Raw genomic sequence first — 23,773 nt, forward strand, 5'->3', positions numbered from 1 at the left:
AGATTCTACTAATTAAAAAAAAATTAGTATAATTTATCCCAAAATCTTTTTCGGCAATTTTGGAAATCTTTTGAAATTTAAATATGTCTTACAATTAAAAAAAAGAAACTTAAAAATGTTCATGTTTTGATTATAATAAAATTCAAAAACTAATTCTGCAATATTGAAAAAATAATCCTGAAATCGTCTTCATTCTTTTTCAACAATTTCGGAAATCTTTTTAAATCTTTTCATATATTTCTTAAAAATTAATTTTAAATAATATAAAAAATTTTTTCCTTAATTTTAAGAAGTTTTCCTAACTTCACTTTAATCCTTTTAACATTCGTTTTTTTTGAGAGTCTTCAAAAGTATAAATTTTTTTTTACATTTTTCAAAATCTTTTCAAATCTCAACAGGTTTATAAATTTTTTCAAAACTTGTGCACCTTCGAAATCTTTTGTGATGTAACTTTCTTTCTCTTGAACCTTTTTGAATTTCCTTGGCAGGTTTTTCACAAAAACTGTTTGAAATTGAAAAAAATTTTTTAAACTTTTTCCTCAAATTAAGTTTTCTAACTAAAAAAATGGTTAGATATTTTCTCAGGAATCTTAAAATTCATTTTTGTTTTCTCAAGACAATTCATGATTCTCTACAAAACTTCATTTGTCGCAATATTGACAAATCCCCATTCTGTTATATATTTTTTACATTCTCGTCAGGCAAGGTATTAGATTTGTGTAAAATTTGACCCCACGCCCCAGTTTTTAAAAATAAAAATTTGTTTTTAAATTTAATCAAAACTTCTAAGCTTTTTCATTATTGAAAAATGATTGCAAATTTTTCTACGAATCTTTGATTTTTTCATTTTCTTAAAACCTTAAAAAATTCCTGAAGACCGATCTTCTATTTTTCAAAAACCATTTTAAAAATTTTAAAAGTTTTTTTTTATTTTCTCTTTAAAAATTATTTTTAATATTGAAATAAAAAGAACTTATCATTTTTGACAATTAATTTACAATCCCAATTCTCGCTTTTATTAATAATGTTTAGAAACATTTAGAATACCATATTCTTATGAAATAGGATTACTTGTTTCGAAATTCTCATTAAGGTAAAAGATGATAATAACTGTAATTTGAATTTGCAAGAGTTTCGTAAATAATTTGTTTTTTTTTCAAGAAAACTGACTTGCGAGATATAAATATGTCAGTAGATCAACCTTGAAGTCGAAAATCCATAAGATAAATTCTAAATATGCTCTAACGAAGCACCGAAATTATCATAGTTCCACTCTTAACCGAATTTCTTATCAATATAATTGTCAGTTTTTTTCTTCGAAAATGAAGGTCTCTGTGATCCTCAGCTTGGCGTGTGTCCTGAATTCTATAGGTGATTATCATATTATAAAAACTATAAAAACTGCTTTTGACACCTTAAATAATGCCAAAAACCACCCAAATATGCTCCTATTATGCGCATATAAAACTGTTTGATGCTCTTAATATGCCCTCTTTTCCAATAAATATTTCACGAAAAAGACATTTTTTTACGAAATTGGAAGAAAAAGTTCAACTCTGTGTAAAATAAAGGTGAAAAATGAATCTCTGTGAGTGTGGTGGGGGGGGGGGGGGGGGGGGGGGGGGGACACAGATAAAAACGTACTTAAGGCCATGTGATGAGTGGGTCACGTGACCAGATTCCTACCTTACCGCGACTTTTTTGATTTTCCAACTTATTATCACATGAAACACCAAATCGAGTTGAAAATTTGGGATGATAAATAAGAAGCACTGAGAAAGGTTGGTCAGGCCCTAAATTTTAATAATGATGAGAAAAGAAAAAAAATTATTTACAACAAAAAACTGTTTTCATAATTATAAAAATTTAGGACCAGACCCACCATTCTTAGTGCTTCTTGTTTAGTATGTCAAATTTTCAACTCGATTTGGCGTTTCGTGTGGTAATAAGTTGGGAAATAAAAAATGTCGCGGTAAGGTTGAAATCTGGTCACGTGACCCACTCATCAAATGGCCTTAAAACTAAAATAAACAAGCTTCAAGATGTTAAATGAAAAATAGGATAGGATAGAAACACAAAAAATAGTTTTATTATTTTTTATATTTTAATAAAATAGCTTTGCATAGTTATTCAAATGCATAGGAAAAATACAACCTTAATTCATTTTAATTGTTAAAATACGTTTTTTGCATATATTTATCTCAGAAAAAATATTTGGTAGCATATTAAATATTCAATAAACTGAGCATTTCCAATAAAAAGTTAATTGAATTAAACTATGAACATTTATATTTCTTTTTAAATCTGTAAAATAATTGACTTTCTTTTATTCTAAGGCATTAATAAAAAATTAATTATATTAAAAAAATATTTAGTGACACAAAACGTTTTATATTATAAATACCGGGATTTATAGAATAAATAAATAGTAATAAAGTTGTAGCAATAAACAGTGTATTTGTAAACTATACCTTTAAAGATAATTATACTTAATTAAATTTTTTTTAAATTTTTGATGACAACCTTAATCAATTTTTTTGTTATTATTATTGAAAATTCATGTTAATAATAATTTTCGTAATTTTTTTATATTGCAAGAGTTACTATTTCATTATTTTCAATGTAAACGAAAACGATTGCGATCTTTGAAGACATTCGTAACGGATTACAAAATTTTTCAAAACTTTTTGAGAACACCTTCAGTGAATTATTTTAATAATATTATTACAAATTTGGTTGATAATCTTTCTGTAATTTTTAATTTTTCTTATAGTGCAACAATTGTTGTCAATTATTTTCAAAGTATGCAATAAACATGGCGATATTTAACAACAATCGTAATGAATTCAAGATCCTGGTTATTTTAGAATGATACGTAATTTATTTTTCTTTTTGGTTTGATAAGATATTTTATAAGTTTCCTTTTTCAAAAAGATTAAAAATATGATAAAAATCGTCTCCTAAAATTCATATTGTCGACAGACAGCAAATGAAACCATTTCAAGCCTTAACATTTTAGGTCTTGCGGCAAGAGCATTTACAAATTTTTTTCTCTATTTTTTATTATGTTAGTGGTAGAAAATAAAGGCGTTCCAGGAAGCATGAGGGGATGAAACTTTTTAAATATCTTTGGACATCAAATGGGACCGTACTAAGTCTTAAGATTTTAGGTCTGAAAGTTAGCGAAGTTTTTGGAATTTTTTTCTCGATTTTTTATTATCTTAGGGGTAGTAAACCATTGTAATCCAGAACAGATAGAGAAAAGTAATTTTTTTGTATCCTCACACATCAATTTCAACTATGTTAAGCCATAAAAGTTTAGGTCTAGAAGTAAGGGCATTCTTTGAAACTTTTTAGATTTTTTATTTTATCAGGGGAAGAAAACGATAATGGTCCTGAACAGATAGGCGAAGAGAACTTTTTTGCTTCTTCTTATACATCAAGTGAAATTAATTCAAGCTATAACGTTTGAAGTCTTAAATGTTGGACGTTTCTTGGAATTCGTTTAGTTTTTTTTTATATCTTCTTATGGGTAGAAAACAAAGTTTTTCTGAAAGAGATAGGGTGCTCTCGAGATCTCTTATATTGATCTAAATTGATCTAAATTGTTCTTTTAAGAAAAAGTTTTATATCAACAATGTAAATAGGAATGTTATTAATTTAAGACGCTTCTTACTTTATTATACATAATTACATTGTCTGCTTCATCGACTTGGTTGTTTTTTTAATCTACGTAAACAGGTTTTGAAAATATTTAAGTTTTACACTGCAACCCTGATCGCTACGTTGCGTGACGGTTTGATTCCTAAAACAAAACAAAACTTACCAAAAGCGTTTTTCTGTAAATAATTTTAAAGATTAAAATCCATTCATCTCAATTTCCTCTTTCAGATTTGAGCTAGCAAGCCGGTAGCGGCAAAGCTTCTTCTACTGGCAGAGCATCATCTTCTGGTGGAGCTTCTTCTCTTGGCAGATCATCTTCTCCTGGCAGATCGTCTTCTCCTGGCAGATCTTCTTCTGGAATAATAGAGATTCCTCTCAGTTTTCGGGGTATATTGTCAACAAAACTAAACACTTTTGGTAACCGTCGTGTTACAGTGCCAAAAGAACGATATTCGTATTTTTACCATGTTACCGTAGTATCAAAAAAGGAGTACGAATCACTTGAAAATGATAATGGTGACGTATTTGGTGTTTTCGATGAATATGGTATGTTCTTGAGATTTTATGATTTGGATACTAATCGACAGGCGTCAATAAACACCATATAACCGAAAATCAATAAATGGCCCGTTAAGATACTTGGTAAAGACGAAAAGGATTATTTAGAGTTACAGTTTGGACATTTTACCCTTGGCCGTGATCAAACTCCTGCTATTTTTAACGGCGAACTAGAAAAAGCAGTATACTCTTTTCCTGCTGATAAACTTCGATCCAAATTTCAAGTTTTTTTTAAATTTCCATTTATTTTATTTTCAGTCTTAAAACATTAATTTTGAGAAATTTCTAAAAAAAAAATTCTTTTAGTTTTATTATTTTTGAAGAATAATTGTTTAAATTCGATTGAATTGTTTCAAAAAGAATAATATAACCTTTTTATCATCATTAAGATTATGGTTTTATTAAAATAAGTGTTTTGTAGTTTTAGTATAAAAGCAGATCTTAATTTTATGTTTAAAATAAAGATTGCGCTCACTCTTATTTTTACTAACTTTACTAGTTCCACTTCAAAATGAACCTAAACAAAAAATAAAAAAGTTAGACCATGAATTATTCTATTATTTAATATTCCATAGTTGTAAGGATAATTTTCAAAATATTCTTGTAATATTTTTAAATCTTTTTAAATATCCTTCTAAAATTCATTTTTAACATAAAAAAAATCATATCCTCTCAAGACGATTAGAAAAATTTTATTTTTACTAAAACTGGAGGAATAAAAGAAGTTAACAATATTTTTTCAACTTTTATGCACATGGAATCGACCAAAAGAAATGCACATATACTAAACAAACAAAAATAATGAACCTACTGTTGAATGTAATTGTTAATAACCAATTCTTTATGTAATTACACAATTCTCAAATTTCTGCAAAAAAATTTAGATCTTCTCGGCTATAATAATTGTACATACCTATTTAAGTTAGCTAGTATAGCACTAAAATAAAAAAAGTCTTCACTTTAAATGCAATAAAACGTTGTGTAATTGGCAAAGCTTTAATTAATGTATTTTTATTTTCGGGTCTCTTAATATTTGAGTATTTATTTAATAATTGAAAAATGAAGCAACTTGAATTTTATATAAAAGAATTATAAAATGTTAGAGGCTTTCAGAATAAATAACAATTCTCAGCCCTCAAGTTCTAGAGCGGGTCCAGCAGACCCGAGCAATTTGCAAACGGAAATACCTCCGGTTCAAACAGACTTTGCTCAATTTTTTTAAATTCTATCTCAAAGTCTGGTAAAAATGAATATTGTAAAGATTGATATGAAAATTGATTGTGTATATGAATATTTTTCAAAAAATGAGATAAATTTTATGAAAAAAAATATTGCTTTAAAAAACGATCTGGCCCCTGAACTCTTTTTGAAATAGAAAACTTACGAATTTGCCGGATTTTGTTCTGTTTTTAGTGATCATAAATCAAAAATATTCAAATCGTTAATTAAATAAATTCTATGTTCAAATTAAAAAATTTGATCAATAAATTCTTTGGCTTTGAAGAAAGCTTCAAATTGCCTTATTCTGTATCAGTCATATTTTACATGATTTAATTGCACAGAAATATTATCAATTCATAGAACTAAAATTGATCCAGTCATTTAAAATGACTGGACAACTTCTTATATCAATGTTAAAGTCAAAGTAATAAGAGAATTATATTAACGCTCGCGCTGGATGTGTAAATAATTTTTCGATGTTGGCTATCGCTGTTAATTCGATTCGTGAACATAATAGCATAATAATATTGATAATTTAAATAATACTTTTAAGCTACCGGCAAATATATCAGTTTATCGAAAAAGAGTATCAATTTCATCTGAGTGTATTCCGAATTGATACGAAATTTGCACTAATTCCAGAAAGAGAAAGTTTTTTGCCTTATTGCTGAAAAATAGTCGTTTATAAAATATATAATGCTGCCTCTTTCGAAATCAATTAAATTTTATTGCATTAAAATTTTTTCTGATTTCAAGAACTTAGGGCCTAAATAATTATCTTTGACAGTCTCTAAGTCTGGAACTAGAATCAAATCAGTCTTGAAGAACCAATAAAAGTAGCCTAATAACCAAACAAATTAATTTTTGTATTATTAATATTGGTTTTATGAAGGTTTTTCAAATTTTTGACTCAAACCAGGACAACACCGTATCCATTTTTTGATAACTTTAATAATTGAAAACTTTGAAATTGATTTGAATCTCTTATTGGGGCACATCACTGTTTCCTGCTGCAGCATTAAGTTTACAATTCGACTGTTTCCCTAGTGATGACCTTATACCTGATGTTCCTCATGGTGGACCTTCTTCTTCTGACAAACATTTATCTGAAAGGACTGGTTAACCTACCGAAATTCATCTTTCTGCCAGGTCTAGGTGTCCTCCTGCCAGGCCCAGGTCTACTCATATAAAGCTTCCTTCTTCTGATGGAGGTGGATGTGGACCTGAACAACTCAGATCTTTTCGGCTTATTTCCTATGTAAATCGGCACCGAATATTCGAGCTTCGAAGATACACTTTTCCTTTCGACAAACTTAATAATTAATTGGATTTAGCAGAAATAATTGTTTAAACAAATTATTATTGCTCATGACTATCTTCATATATAGCAATGTTAGATAGATGCGTTTTTTCGGCAATTTTTACCTTTTTGTCCTTTTTCACTTAGTTACATAATAATTAATGAAAATTAACATAATAGTTGTTTAAACAATTAATTATTGTTGTTGAATATCTTTTCTTAGATAGGTGCTAGAAAGTGAACAGAAGGTTGAAATTGCCGAAATACTGCAACTATCAGGTACTGATATAGACAAACAGTTGAAAATCTCAGAAAAAACCGCAACATTCTACCAATCAAGTGAAGAAAATATCAGAAGAATAATTTGAACTAAAAACTAGTCTTTTATAAAAAATACATATTGCAGCCTCTTTCAAAATGCAGTAAAATTGAATGCCTTTATATTTTTTCCTGATTTCATGAACTCAGAGCCTACACAATTATTTTAAACTATTTATTTGTTTTAATAATGTTTGTCAAATTCGAGATTTTAATTATGACAAAACCTTTTAAATTAACTCTAATATCTCAATAAGGAAATGAGGTGAACCTTCTTTTTCTCTCAGATATTTACCTGAGACGGCTGCATCTCCTGACGTGCATTCGTTTCTGGTCCAGATCTTTTCGTGCCAGGTACATGGCTTCTCCTACCAGATTACCTCGTATAGAGCTCCCTTCTTTTGAAAAATTGTATTATCAACATACGTTGGTGACGTCTTTGCAATATTGAAAAAAATCTGCTACTCTTTCTGGGTTATGTATTTATATTAATAGTTATAAAGACGAGCGAAAATAAACATAGAAAGCAGCTTGGTTACTCGACTAACCCTAAAAGAAGTCAATAAGACTTTAGTAGGTTTTCGCCACATAATCGCAGGGAATGATAGTTTAGAGCATTTAAACCATGGCGTAAATCAGATTCCTCCACATATTTACTTCAATTAAGAATACAGAAAACTAAAATATTATTGCTTATTCCAAAAACACATTCTTATTAGAAAACTTAAGCTTTTTGCTCAGTTTAAGTCGACGGCGATCGTCGACTAAAGTAAAGGTACACAGTTCCATCAAAAGTTAATGGTTTTCTTTCAAAAATAATTGTAATTTTGGGAAATTTTGTGTGCTCTTCCGAAAATTGTTTTTTTTTCTGGCGGTTACATAGTTCAGTTGCAACTGACGTCTGTATTTGGATTTGGTGAAAAGGCTTAAGCGTGTGGGACATAGGGGTCAACGGACCGCAGCCTGCATGCGTATGGATATCGATGAAAGGACCCCTATAAACGGGCTCTCCTGGATGTTCTGAAAAGAATCCCTATAAACGGGCTGTACTATTATGCATGATTGTAGTATGAGCGAAGGGTGAAAAAGCCTAGCTAAAACGGGCCTTCTGGATACCTGAGTCGAGTTCTTTCCCGGACCGACCTGCAATTTCTGTAATTGGCACGGGAATGACCTGCTGCCCGCAAAGGGACCAAGAAACAGCCATCCGTTGGTATAGTGGCCTGCGAGCGAGTATTTATTGAGTTTCTCGCTCACTGTGACCACTTTCCTAAGCCTTGGGTGTAGAGTGATTGTGCCCATGGCACTTTGGCACCTAGGGGTAACGAATGTGTCCTAACGGCCTCTCAGGGACACCGGACGACCTCATCGAGTAATTAGCCTTACTCTTGCATGTGGGTTTCTGTAGGGGCGGATCTTTTGCTTCCCTAGCTACTCCTCGGAACCAAAATGGATCACGCAAATAGAAGAATAAGAAAGGGAGTTAGCGGAGGGAGAAAAGGGGCTGGGTCCTAACGGGTCTAGCATAACCCTATCATCCCAATCTGTCTCTCTGGCAAGCCTTATTCAGACAGCGGCTAAAAAGCGAGAAAGGGGCTCAGAGGTAACCCCACCCGAGGGGGGGCTAAGCATGTGAAGAGGCACAAGACGGTCCAGCAGCCGACGAACAGGGATTCGTCGGACCTACCTGGAGGGCTTTCGAAAGAGTGTCCCCAGATCAATGGTCAAAAATTCAAGTTGGTCACGGTAGATATTAGCAGTTGGCTGACCGAGGAACATCAGAATGAATGGGATTCGGTCTCTGGCTGCAGACAGCCAAATACTCTTGGGTTCAAAGCTAAACCCTCATCGACCGAAAGAAATACTTAAGTTTGGGAGGAATGAAATCAAAGTCGTAACAGAAATGTTTATAGGATATGGAAACCTCCAGTATCACATTCATAAGATAGGGCTTGAAGAAGGTCTCCTCAGTCGTCTGTGCTGAAAGGATAATGAGACTTCCACTCATATTCTCTGTCACTGCCCTGAGATTGCGGGGAAACATGTAACACTCACAGGCAGTAACTGCATCAGTGAGTCTGCAATATCAGCCAACAGCGTGTCTGCGGTCCTCTTCTCGTGGAAAGGGCTTTTGGGCCATGCTCAAGGCTTATAAGGGGACGTAACGGGATCACCCGAGCGTCGCAGGCGGTAACGGTCTTAACCCAGGATATTATTAATAATAATATAATAAACAATTTAGAATTGAAAAAATTCTTAAATGCATGTTTCAAATAAAAAAAGAAAGATTTTATTTGGTCGTTAGTTATTTTATTTATTCCTCGCGAATCCATAAATATTTTTTTGAGTCGCATATGAAAGAAAATATTTCAAAGACTACGTGCTGTGCATTTCGGATTATTATAGAAATGTGATTCGTTTATACTTTTGTCTTTACATCAGGAATCGACCTTAATTCTTTTATTCTCTGATTTAGACAAGTTGCCTTATTTCAGTAGGAGTATGATGCGTCCTAACACCAGCCACTACAGAATGGGCGATTTCTTTGATAATTTCTAATTAGAATTCACAGTATTGAATTTTTGTTCTTGAATGCTACTGTGTCCATTCTTAAGATCCAGTTCTGAAATTAAAATGAAAAAGATAGAGGAAGTAAAGTATCGTTAAACTTTTGAATTGACCGATTTTATATTATTTCACTTCGAAAGTTTTTAGGATAATTCGAATTTAAGGGCTAAGAATCTTTAATTCTTTAAGTTTGAACGAAAATCTACTAAATGTTTAAAAAAAATTCATTTTGTTGCAATGAGACTTGATATTGCAAGAATTGTCTGGTAATAACTCACTTTAATCATACATCTGAAAAACGTACATATTTTATTGTGGTTTAAGTTGGAGGCATTATTTCAAAGATTACGTGTTTTACATTATAGATTTTTGCAGAGTTTTACCTTGAAACTGACTCGACTGAAATATAAGCACTTTGGAGGATTAGGTTTGATGCAAGAATATTTCTCTGCTACAGTTTTAACTAGATACTTTATTAAGATATTAATCAGTTTTTTCTACTTGGCAAAAATGAGAATCGGTTATAAATTGGTCTTAACCTTGGTTATCATCGTTAATTCTATTGGTAAATATAATAATACAATAATAGTAATTTGAGTTTTTCCCAAATAGGTTTCAATTTCATTTATTATTCAGTTCTGATTAGTGATGCTGATCGATCATTTTTTGACATAATCGAGTTTTCTTGAAATATGATTAGATGCACTGAGAAACCTTCCATTTGAATAAATTATAAAAATGAATGAAAGTTTAGTATACTTGTATATCAAAACACGGAAAACTGTTCAATTATTCGAGTTATTTATAATAACATACAGAAATTTCACATTGCCATTCGACAAAAAGTACACTTTTTTCAATTATTCAAATTTTTCGTACATTCTTTTTTAATCCTGCAAAATCACAAAAATTTGTTCGAAACCTGAAAAAAATGTAAAATTCTTCTTATTATTTAAAATCATTTCAAGATTTACATTAATTTTGAATATTTTCAACACGTCTCTTAAGAAAAAAACATTTCTTGAACTTCTTCGATTTTTTACATTTTCATCCTAAGAATAAAGTTTGATTTTCTGTAAAATTTCACTTCGACGGTTTTCATCAAATCTCCACGTTTTGAGACCTCCTTAGTCAGAAAAAATGATTTTTATGAAGATTTCTGTCTGTCTGTAGTCTTTAGTCTGTATTCTGTATACTGTAGATACGATAACTTTCGAAAAATTGATCAGATTGGATTCTGCTTTGGCACACTTTTCTGTGGCGCATTTTCAAAATTTTTGAAACCCTATTCTTTTAAGATTTGAAAAAACGCTGATTTTTGAAAATTACTAAATGACAGTTGTCGATACTTTGCCCGCTAATTTTTAAAGGCTTGCGCAAAAATTTGGGGAAAATTCAAAGAACGAGCGCCGAGCCAGTAGCGCGCGGTAAACACATCATCGAGCGCAAAGTGCGAGACAAATATATTATTCAGCGCGAAGCGCGAGAACCTAGAGTGGCGCGCCCAAGTTTATAAATTATAAATTTATCAAAATACCCATCAATGAATTTCAATACTATCAAATTTTGAAAGTAGGCCCTCTGAAAATTTATTTAAAAATTCCAAGCTCATCATGTCACCCGACAATTATTATGGATGTTGAAGAATTTGCCAGATGGATAATTATTCCAATACAAAAAAACTGTCGCATATTCTTGTCTTTATAAATTATAAATCAAGTCCAAAAATATTTTGGATATTATAGAATTTTCCACATTGATGATAATTCCAATAATACAAAAGTGACGAGTATTGACTTTTCTTTATGAATTATAAATGTATCAAGTTCCCACACAATAAATTTCAAAATGATCAAATTGCGAAATCAGGCTCTCTGCAAATTTATTTCAAAATATAAATTTAAAAATTAACAAGTCCTTCAAAAACTTGTTTTCTAAATTGCCCATTTTTTTCGAAATTGACCACTAAGTTTTAAATTGCAATTTATACATCAAAATTTTATTATTTTACTTAAAAATTAAAGATTTTCAAAGTCAAAGCAATAAAAAGAGTAACGTTGAAAGTTTTTACCTCTTTGGAATTTTGATAAATCAAGGCTTTCTGTTTAAAAATAGCACTGCATTAAAAAATATATGATTGAAAACCGAAAATATTTTAATAGATGATTTAAAATTTAAGAATTTGACAATTAAACTTAAAACTTAAAACAAACTTAAATGTTACTTATTTTAAATTTGTACATAAATTTTAAGAAATTGTAAAAGATAGAAATATTATTTCAAAGCACAATATGTCATCATGTGATATGAAATCTGCGATATTTCTTCTGATTGGATAGATTTTTAGTTCAATTCAAAATCTTCATTTGAATTTGGCGGGCGCGTTAATTCATATTTTTTACAATAGGAGTCGCATGGTCCCTCCTCAGTAAGGTCACATTTTTCTTACAAGCGCTATCATATATTAAATTTAGTATAAAAGTGATTTTAAGATATACTCAGCCATGTATTTCTTCGTTGCGTGAGAGCGTTTATATGTTCAAGTTAAATTAAGCGTCAGGTTTAAGTTAAGAATGTATCGCGTAGTATGAATGTGTCATGTATATATGCGTTTCAGGAATGCGCCTTAGTGTCCACACTTAAGTTTGAGTTGATAGTGTTTTGTTTACGTCTGCCACTACAGATATACTTCTTCCTTCCACTCAATTCTTTCTATCGGTGAGTCATAATTTTTCGTATAGTGAATTTCAAATCCTCATATTCTTTTTACGAAAGTTTGAAAAGATTGTTTTTAGTCTTTCAAATTTATTATTTTAATGTAGTCTTGAAATCGCTCGTTTACTTTGATATACTAAATATCAAATATTTATACTTTTTGTGATAAATAGTGCAACAATTTTTCCTTTTATCGTAACAAAAATATGAAATTCGCCAGTTGAAAACCACTGTATTAGTTTTTGAAACGCATGACTTTTCTTCGTGTTTTGATATTGTAGAATACGGAAAAATTTGAAATGCTCGGTATGTATCACTGGTTATGAGAAATAAAATATAAAAATTGTCCCTAATGATACGAAATTTGTATAAACTTCAAAACCAAAAAGTAGACAATATGTTAAGGTGGAAGATAGCTCTCTACTGATTTGATAATCAGATTGTCGGTACATTTTAATCATAAGAGCTTTTCAATTATTTGAAAACTGTATGACGTCGTGAAATATAACGCGTAGCGTAACGCATGTAACAACAAACGCAAAACCCTCTGTTTTTTTGTTGCAGAATTAACTTTACAGTTTGACTGTCTACCTAATGGCGAACCCATCCCTTGTATTCCTCGTGACGGACCTTCTTCTTCTGACAGACATTCACCTGAGAGGATTGGTCCATCTGCCGAACCTCCTCTTCGTGTCAGGTGCACGTCTCCTCCTGCCAGGCCCAGGTCTGCTTATATAAGGCTTCCGTCTTCTGACGGAGGTGGATGTGAACCTGAACAACTTAGATTTATTCGGCTTATTTCTTATTCGAATGCGCAACGAATATTCGAACTTCGAAGATACAGTTTTCCTTCCGATAAATCAATTAAGATAAAATTAAGTGGTAATACCTATGAGCCTGTGCCAAACCAAGAACAAATTGTCATATCAACATGCAATGGTGAAGTATTTGCGATATTGGAGTCTCATAATACTCTTGCCGGATTATATATATACAAATATAGCAGTCAACGACGGGCAAAACTAAACATGGAAAGCGGCATATTTTCTGCATTAAACGCATCAGAAATCAATGAAACACCAGTAGGTCCAAATCGTCCAATCATGTTGTATTATAAAGTAAGGCATGTAAACTAGAATCATTGACACTGTTATATAAACGAAAAAATGTAAAAATAAGATATGCTCTTTGCGATCCAAAATCAAATAAATTATGTAACTAAATATTTTTTATTTTCCCTTAAAATTTATTTTGAAAAATAAAAAATTATTTGAAATTTTTGCAAACATCTGCAAATGTAAACATTTTAAGCCCAAAAATTAAAGTATAGTGGAGGCACTTTTTATAATTCTCTTCAATTTTTTATTTTCTTATGGATAGGAAACAAAAATTTTTCGAATTAGATAGTGGCATGAGACTTTTTGTGTATCTTTTGTCATTTATTAGAATCAGCTCAAGCTTTAAAATTTTAAATCTGAAGGTTGGGCAATTTATGGAAATATTTTTCAATGTTGTTTGACTTATTTGAAAGTTGAACTTATTTGCAGAGAATTCAATGGTTTGGTTAAATAATTATAATGTTAGTGAAAAATTCATCATTTTGTTAACAAATGTTAATATTTAATTTTAAATTATTATTTTTGTCGAGAGTGATGGGGGTAAATATTTGGTCGAAAATAAACTATTTTGTTGAAAATTCGACTTTTTATTTGGAAAGAGCAGCAAAATTGGTTAGAAACTCATTTTTTTGTTGATGATTCGTTATTTGAATTTAAAAAAACATTTTGTAAGAAATTTTTTCTAGAAATTTTTGTTAATTATGGTGGATTTCATATTAAATTCGTTCATAATAAAAGAAATGTTAATTTATAATATAAAAAATTTAGAAAAATTTAATTTCTAAAGTTTTATCATGTTTTCAGAAGTTTTTAAAACTATTCAAAAATGTTTACATTTTTTAAATTTTAAAACCGAAAACTTTGGAAATTTAAGTAAATTCAGAGTACCCACAAATGTTCAACGTTTCTCTAAATTTTCCTAATTTCTGGTAATTTTTCCGAAATTACGAGATAAATCGCCAAAATTTCAAAAGAAATTTATAATTTTTTATATTTAAAGATTCCCGAAATATAGAGATATGTCCATGGTTCAAAAATGTTCTGTAATTTATTTAAATTTCTAGCTAACTTTCAGATAAATGGGACAATTTCGGAAATAGGTTAATTTAATATATAAATTACGCAAATAAAAAAATTTTAATTCTTTTAGAATTTTTAAAAGTTTTTTAAACTTTTCAAAATGATAAAATTTACGAAAATTTATATTATCACAAAATTTTATTATTTTATTATTTCGTCATGGAAGTTTTGGAAATTTCAGGAATCAATGCAAAACTGATAATCGATGTGTATTTGCAGAATCCAAACATTTTAAAGATTTTTATGAAATATTGTAATGCCAAATTAAGAAAAATTACCAGAAATTTGAACGAATCTTTGATTTATGCAGAATTTTTTGTTATTAATAGTAGATTAAAATTTTTGCAAAATTTCCTAAAATTTTCAGTTTTGGATGGTACTTACGTACCTTAGTAATGCAATTTATAATAGTTACGGTAATTTTAAACATTCGTGGTAAATTTATAAACTAATAAACAATTTTTAAATATAACTTTCAAATTGCAGATTTTAAAAACATGAAAAATTTCATTAATTTTGAAAAGGTTTTGATAGTTTTAAGAAGTTTTTAAAAGTTTACGAAAGTTTTGAAATTTAAAAAACGTCTCAAATATTTTTTTTCATCATTTCATCGTTGGCAATTACAGCATAATTACAGAAATTTATAAATTACTAATAAATTTCCGGCAATTTTCTTTAGGTGGTGTTTGAGGAATTTAGCCATATAATTTTTGATAATTATGAATATTTTATAAATTCGCAGTTCACTAATTACTTGCAAAAAAATTTCAAAATTAGCTAAATTTTACAAACTTTAAAAAATTTTTAAATGTTTATTTCAATGAATTCTTTTGATTATCTTGAATTTGCTTGCATTTATTTGCGTTTCATGTCGAAATCTTACGAATTAAAAAATTTTTTATTGTGTTTAGTGATTGTGATTTGAAAATATTTAAATCGTACGTCAAACAAATATAAATTTCAAAGTGAAATTCTGTAATTCTGGACAGGACTATTGTTAATTTTTATCGCTAGAACTGGTCCCGTCATTTCAAATGACTGGATACTTAATTTTGTTATCAGAAATTATTACTTTCTCTTAATATCTACAATTCTTATCCAAACATTTGGTCATGAATGGCAAAAATATTCACATTTTTATATCAGGCTCAACGAAATTTAGTATAGAAGTTTTTTTTCTTTAAACTCGCTAACGAAATTTAAATATTTAAGAAAGACTAGATTAACGCCTATCATCTAGGAGTTAAGATGGAATGATAAAAAAGAATGATCTATCAAGGCGCACTAGAATATTCAGTAGTCCTGTTTACAAAATTCCCTAATAAGACATTAATCACTTTTCTTCAACTCGAATTTCAATAATGGTCGTGTATACTCTCGTCTTCGCATTAGGGATCGCCCTTAATTCTATTGGTGAATATAACATTATAATGATATTTACATATTTAGGATTTAGAAAATATTTTCCGGCTTCTAGTCGATGTTTGAGTTTGTCCGAAATTAGTTGGATTTTTATCTGAGTTTATTGCATACTGATACGGAATTTGCCATAATTTAAGAAAGAGCAATTTTGCTGCAACATTGCTTGTTGCGAGGGATGTTTTGAAGAGGTTAATAAAATATCAATTGTCAAATAAGTATAGTTTGTAGCCTAATAATCAAATGAATTGATGTCCATAACTTTAACAATTGAAATCCCTGAAATTGATTTGATGATCTCATCGGGACACACAACTATTTCTTGTTGCAGAATTAAGTTTACAATTCGACTGTCTCCCTAATGGTGACCCTATACCTGGTGTTTCTCATGGTGGACGATCTTCTTCTGATAAACATTCAAATGAGAGGACTGCTCCACCTAGCGAACCTCCTCTTCGTATTAGGTCCAGGTCTCCTCTTGTCAGATGCATGGCTCCTCCTACAAGACTACCTCCTATAGAGCTTCCTTCGTCTGACGGAAATGGATGTGGACTTGAACAAATGGAAATTATTCGGCTTTCTTCTTTTAATAATCCAGAACGTATATTTGAACTTCGAAGATACACTTTTCCTTCCGGTAAACGACTCTATACAAACTCAGGATATAATACCTATGACCTTATATCAACCCATGAACAAATTGTGCTAACAACATCCGATGGTGACGTATTTGCTATATTGAAAAGTTTTGATAGTCTTACTGGGTTATACTTGTATGTCAATAAGAATAAAAGACGAGCGAAAATAAACATGGAAAGCAGCTTGGTTATCTCACTAACCTCAAAAGAAGTCAATGACACTCCAGTAGGTCCCCGCCGTAGAATCCCATGGAATTATAAAGTAGAGCATTTAAACCATCCCTTAAATCAGATTTCTCCACATCATTAATTAAATTAGAAACATGGAAAACTAAAATACATTTGCTTATGAATTATGTAACCACTTACATTAAAAAGTCAAAGCATTCTGGTACATTGAGGCTTTATTGTTTTGCTAATTCCGTGGACAGGATTTTCCTTAGTATTTAAAATATATACTCTGTAGGCTTCAGAAACACATTCTCATTAGAAAACTTGAGCTTTTTGCTCGGCTCTGGACTACGGTGATCGTTGACTGTAGTGAAGGTGCAAAGTTATTGATATAATTGATTGTAAAAAATGTATAGCTTTATGCCGAACCAAGTTGTCGGATATCAAATGCAAGAGTGATTTTTAGTGTCAATTACGCCAGACTTCTGGATAATGTCCAACAGTAGAGTATATAAATGATCAGGGCTCCAAGAATAAACAAAAAATTGAAGGGTGTCTTGGCAAGGGTGTCTTTGTTGACAAAATAATGATTTGAATTGTGAGAAATGTAGTGTGCTCTTCTAAAATTTTTTTTAGCACTTACGTGGTTTAGTTGGGAGAAGCGTCAACTCGAAATAAAGTGTTAAAAATTCAACAATTGAGAATTAAAAAAATATTTAAACGCCTGTTACAGAAAATTAAAGACAAACGCTTTCTTTTCGTCTTTACTTATTGTATTCATTCCTGGCGTACCCGTAAATATTTTTTTGCGGTTTGAATTAGAAAAAAATATTTCAGAGACATCTTGCTGTAAATTTTCTATTATTACAGATTTTTTCCTTAAAACTGGCTCGATTGGAATATAAAAGCTTTAGAAAATCAATCTTGATGCAAGAATTTTCCTTTGTTTCACTTGTAACTAAATTCTTCATTAATTTGTTTATCAAACTTTTATACTTAACATATATGTATATATATATAATTTTTTTAATATTTTGCCTTAAAGTCTTCTGTAAATAAAAAGTTGTCTGACGTATTTCACATTCTATCTCAATTGCTCTTTTTCCCGTACACTTTTTGATTTTATCCGCAATGCTTCTTAATTTTATTGATTATTTACTTATGATAAGCAGAATTTCAAAAGTGTCCCTATTGATACGAAATTGGTACGCATACAGTGTATAAAAGTGCATGCTAGCGGAAGCTCTATTTAATTTTTTACCGTGCTAAATTAAGAATTTTTTGAACCACTGCTTTTCCAGCAGTTTAAAAGTGTTCCATGTTCGATTAAAATGAAAATTCAAGTATGAAATTATGAAATCCATGAAATTATCAGAAGTTAAGAAAGTCGAATGGGCTTTAAATAAATAACAAATTTCAATACCAAGAACTGATATGAAAGCAGGCTCACAGGAGCAACAAATGTCATCAAATTAACAAACATATACGTATTTTTTATTATTTATTCTACAAATATCTTTCAAATTTAAGATTTTAAAGGTGACAAATACATAGCGATTTCTCGATAACTTTTATCACTCAAAGCTTAAAATTTTGTTTAAAACATTCAAAAGTGTACATCGCTGTTTCTTGTTGCAAAATTAAGATATAATTTCAAGTGTTTATCTAATACCGAGCTATTTTCGAGTGTTGCTAGTGGCAACCTTCTTGTTCTGATAAAACTTTACCTTAGAGGACTGGTCCTTCTGGTCAACCTCCTCTTTATGTCATATTTAGGTCTCTTTGTGTCAGGTTAAGGTTTCCTGTTTTCAGGTACAGCTCTCACTTAAGGTTTCCCTCTTCTGATGGAAATGGAAGTAGATTAAAAAAACTTAGATTTTTTCGGCTAATTTTCTACGCGAATCTGCACTGAATATTCGAACTTCGAAGATCCTCTTTTTCTGCCGATAAACGTATTTGAATTAGAATAGGACATAATGAGAATGGTCCAGTGCCAGCCCCAAACTGTATTATCAACACTCAATGGTGACTTCTTCGCAATATTTTCGAAGTTCATTCTTTTCGCTGGACTCTATACATATTAGAGTCACAATAAAAAACGTGTAAATCGCATAATCTACATTAATAATTCAGTAAAGAAAATATTAATCTAAAATATATTGTTTGTAAACTAAAGTCATACCGAAGTTAATCAGGTAACTAATACCTTAACAAAATAAATATCTTGTGGTTCTCTGGGCTTTATTCTTTTCCTAATGGAATGCACCAGCTAGCCTTCTAAAGCTGATAAAAAGCAGCCGGAGCAGAGGTACAAAATTCAGAAAATCCAATAAAGATTTTTTTTGCATGATATATCCTCTTTAGAAAGTCATCGATGTCTCTGCTAAATTGCATTTGACGTGGAGTATTATTTGTGGATCATTTGGCGTCGTCTTCAATGAAAAATATTTCAATACGTTAGAGCTATTTATTCTAATGCTGCCTTTATTCATTTTGCAAGCGTTTTTTAATATTTCTTTTTATTTCGTAGAAGTTGTAAGCTCTAAAAGCTAGGATCATGTTTCCTTAAAGCAACCAACCTCGACACAACTGAAGCAGAACATTCATCTACCCCTGCTTCTTGCATTTCAGAAGGTAAGCGAGAGTGGGAAACTTAGGGAAAATACTTTACATAATACTGTCCCTTTGAGTCTGGCCTCTAGCCGTGGATGACCTTACGTGACAGACGGTACAACCGGAGATAAAGGTTTTATCTCTGGACACTTTTTCACAGCCACTAAACTTTTTTCAATGTTATGTGGAACAGTTTTGAGGTACCAGATAAAGCGGTCCCAGAAGAACAGTCTTTCGCATCTGGCTCGCGATGGACTGGGTCTGTCGGTGACAATTTGGGACTTCTTTAAGTAGGTTCCGAAATGAAGATTTTATGCCACCGATGCAGACAATTTTAAAATTATAAGATGGACTTTGTAGCCTTAATTCAGCCTGCTCGGCTCAAAAAGAAGAGCTTAATATTTCGCTTGTTTTTCTTCATCCTTTGCCGTAAAATTACCATCAGCTGAATTCGAGAATTAAGTTACGTACATTATCTTCATATTTAGAACTTGGTGGACATTATCAGCCTTTATACCACTGAAATGTTGAGTGGTGGATAATGATGAATTTCAGTAGATCTCACACTGATAATTCTCCACAACGGACTGGTTTTTCCCCTGGGCGTATCACAAGACGGAAATTCAATCGACACCATAGAAGTGCCGCAGATGGTAATATAGCACTTTTAGAGCTGCATAGTATCCCACTATGTACTCTTATCATGGATAATTTATACATTTACAATCAAAATGTCCAAGTTTTTCTGGCTCTTGCTTGCCCGCCTGACAGTTTGTATCGCTTACAGTAAATTCTTTATGCGCTTGCGGTAAACTGCAAGAGGACTCATTTTCATCAAGCAACCCAAAGAAAACATAATCCTGTAACGTTCACGTCGTTGTTCATGGGTAGTGCAAAAAATAGGAAGTATTCAAAGCTACAAGCGGATTCAGCCATTTGTGCATATTTAACCTTCATTTGACCGTGTTATGAGCTTCACGAAATTATCGTTTGCCGTATTTTCTATTCCAGTGTCAAAATAATGGTTTCCATTTTAAAAAATTACTTTGTCCTCTAAATAACCTTCAAAATCCCATTCAAGGTCAAAATCGTTGGTACCTTTGCATAATCCCCTTTGCCTTCGACAACGTTCGCCTTAAACATTTTGACGTATGTAGCTTAATCTACGCATAGTCCCAGAATAATTCAAAATCTGGTACTTCTAGATCCTATGGCTCGAAAACTAGTCATTGGATCTTGACATTCCAGAAAAAACTTTTGTTTGGCATGCCGGGAACGTTATTTTCTTAAAGTTTTAGTCGAATTGACATAGACATTTTTGGAATATATTGTGTGCGCGATCACTTGTCATTCAAAAAATTACTTCAATCATTTCAAATAAAACTTGACATTGTTGCAGAAGATGACTTTTCTTCAAATTCGTACGAATGCAATGCAAAATTAAAGAATTTCAAAAGCTTCGAGCTGAAACATGAGAAGAATTGTCTAATTTTTACTTTTCAGTTCTAATATCTTTTAAGTTAAAAAAAATGTATAATTTTTTTATTAAAATATTTTTCCATTCTTAAATCTTTCAAACCCAACTAATTTATTGTTGAACAAATTTCTGCATGTTCTAAATAAAAAATCTTTGTTTAATTTGGTCATAATTCATATTAGTCATACCTCACGAAACCGGTTTTTGGCATCAAATGAAATGTAAATATATTTCAAGAGAGTAAGCTTGACGCCTATATGATGAGATAACAATTATTGGATTTATGATACAATCTCTGATAAAGCACTGACATATTCTTTAGTTACACTTATAAATAAATTCTTTATTAATATATTATTCAGTTTTTCTCTATTTGGAAAGAATGAGAATTTTTTATACTCTGCTTTGCTCCCTGGCAATCGTATTTAATTATATTGGTAAATATAATAGTATAATAATATTCTTTATAATTTTTCGAATATTTTTAAGCTCTTCGGAAAAAATGAATTGTCCGCAGTAATCAGCATTCAGCTTTAATCGCTTTTTCTTTCAGCTTTATTTTTGTTTTTCCAAACTTATTCTCATTAATAAATAAATATACATTTTAATACATAGACTATATCCTACTGAAGGTGGCGTCCTTTGCTTCATTTTATTTTAATCGAAGATAACATAACATCACAATGATTATAACATTTCAATGATTTACTACAATTTAAACGATTCCAAAAATATACAAAGAGATTACAAAATTTAATGAAGGCACGGAATTCGCAGAATTGATTCAATTCAAATAAATCACGAAATTTATGAAATACACGGAGCTAATGACATTTATAAAATTCATGGAATTCAAGGAATTTACACAATTCATGAAAATCGCAGAATTTGCTAAATTCGTGGAACTAAAGGAATTCGCGAAATTCATTGAATTCCTGAAATTTACGGAATTAATAAAATTTAAGAAATTCAAAGAATTCGCGGAATTCATGGAATAGTAGGAACTCACAGAATAGAAGGCATTCGCTGCATGTATGGAATTTACGGAATTGATACAATTCAAGGAATTCACTGAAATCACGGAATTCGAGGTGTTCACTGCAATTACGGAATTCACTAGATTTAAGGAATTCACGGAATTCACTAGATTTAAGGAATTCACGGAATTCATAGATTTTATGGAATTTACGGAATTCAGAGAACTCGATAAATTGATGAAATTCATGGGACTCACGGAATTCAAGAAATTCGCGTAATTCATGGGATTCATAATTTCGTTGAATTTCATCAACTCATTCAATTATATAAATTCATAGAATTTCATTAATGTATTGGAAGTTGTGAATTCGGAGATTTCCTTGAATTGCACGAATTAGTTGCATTCCTGGAATCTCTTGAATTCTGTGAATTCTTTCAATTACTCTAAATCTGTAAATTGCTTGAATTGTTCGAATTACGTGAAATCCATAAATTCTTTGTATTACATGAATTCTGTGAATTTCATTGTTTCTGTGAATTTCATGAAGTCTGTGAATTTCAGAAATTCCGTGAAATCCATGAATTTCTTAAGTTTCGTGAATTCCTTGAGTCCCGTAAATTCTTTATATTTCGTAAATTCCATGGGTTCCATAAATTTCTCGCAATTCGCTAATTCCTTAATTATCGCAAATTCCGTCAATTCCCAGTATTCTTAAATTTCGTTAATTCCGCGAATTCCTTGATTTTTGTAAATTCCGTGAATTTCGTGAAATTATTTAATTTACTGCATTCCGTAAATTTATTCAATTCGTTGAGTTCCGTAAATTCTATGAATTCCGTAAATTCCTTAAATTCCGTGAATTCCTTTTATTTCGTGATTATTTCTAGGATTTAACGTTCATAAGCATTTTATTTTTAAAATAATATTTGCAAAGTTTAATTATATAATGTCAACTTATGTTCATATTTCTTCTTTTACATATTTTAAAACTTTTATTTTCACGTATAAATTCCGAAATTGATTTCTTATTTCCATGTATAAAATAGTTATATATATTTAAAAGAATTATCCTTCTGTTTTTAGAGTATATTACTTGCAAAGGGTGTTATCGATACAGTGGTAAAAATATTGTTTTTGTCAGTTCAAGGTCGACTTACATTTTATTTTAACATTTAAATAAATTAATTGAAAAAACTGATTTATCACTTATTACCTTAGTATTGATTTAATTATTTGAATATTTACGAAGACGGATGTATAGAAGTATCCTGCATTTTGAAACTCGAAAGATTTTAACGAAAAGTCTAATTTGATTTAATTTTATATTAACGATTTTATATAATTAATTAATTAATTATTGATAAAATAGGCGCTATAAAACAAAAAACTGTGATCCCTATAAAATTGTATGATATGCACAATAGGGTTTTCCAAAAATGCATTGGAAAATTTTTTTTCCGAATTCTTATGAACATCGACTGGAAATTTGTTTGAATTCACACCAAAATAATTCCATTTTTTTTGTTTTGCATAAAAAAATGATATTCACAGGTGTTGCAAGCCCTATTAAGTTCAGTATGTATTTCCCATAAGAAAAAAAGACGCTTTTATAAATTTTATTCAGAATCTTCAATATTAGCTGAATCGAGTTGGAACTCAATATTTCTCTTCACAATTATTCAAAGAATAAAAATAAAATATCACTTTTCAAATATCAGCCTTATAAATAAGTTTTTAGCTTGAGAGACGTCACAGTTCTTCAATATTACCTAAAGTGAATGTTTAAACAGTTTATTATTATTAACATTCCATTTGAATAATGCTAGAAAGATGCTTACTTCCATAACTAAATTCTTCATCAATACATCCATCAGTTGTTCTTCTAATTGGAAAAAATGAGAATCGGAATTTGTGCGAATTTTACAACCATGAAAT

The sequence above is a fragment of the Belonocnema kinseyi genome, chromosome 1 (genome assembly GCF_010883055.1).
Source record: "Belonocnema kinseyi isolate 2016_QV_RU_SX_M_011 chromosome 1, B_treatae_v1, whole genome shotgun sequence".
NCBI classification, from domain to species: Eukaryota; Metazoa; Arthropoda; class Insecta; order Hymenoptera; family Cynipidae; genus Belonocnema; species Belonocnema kinseyi.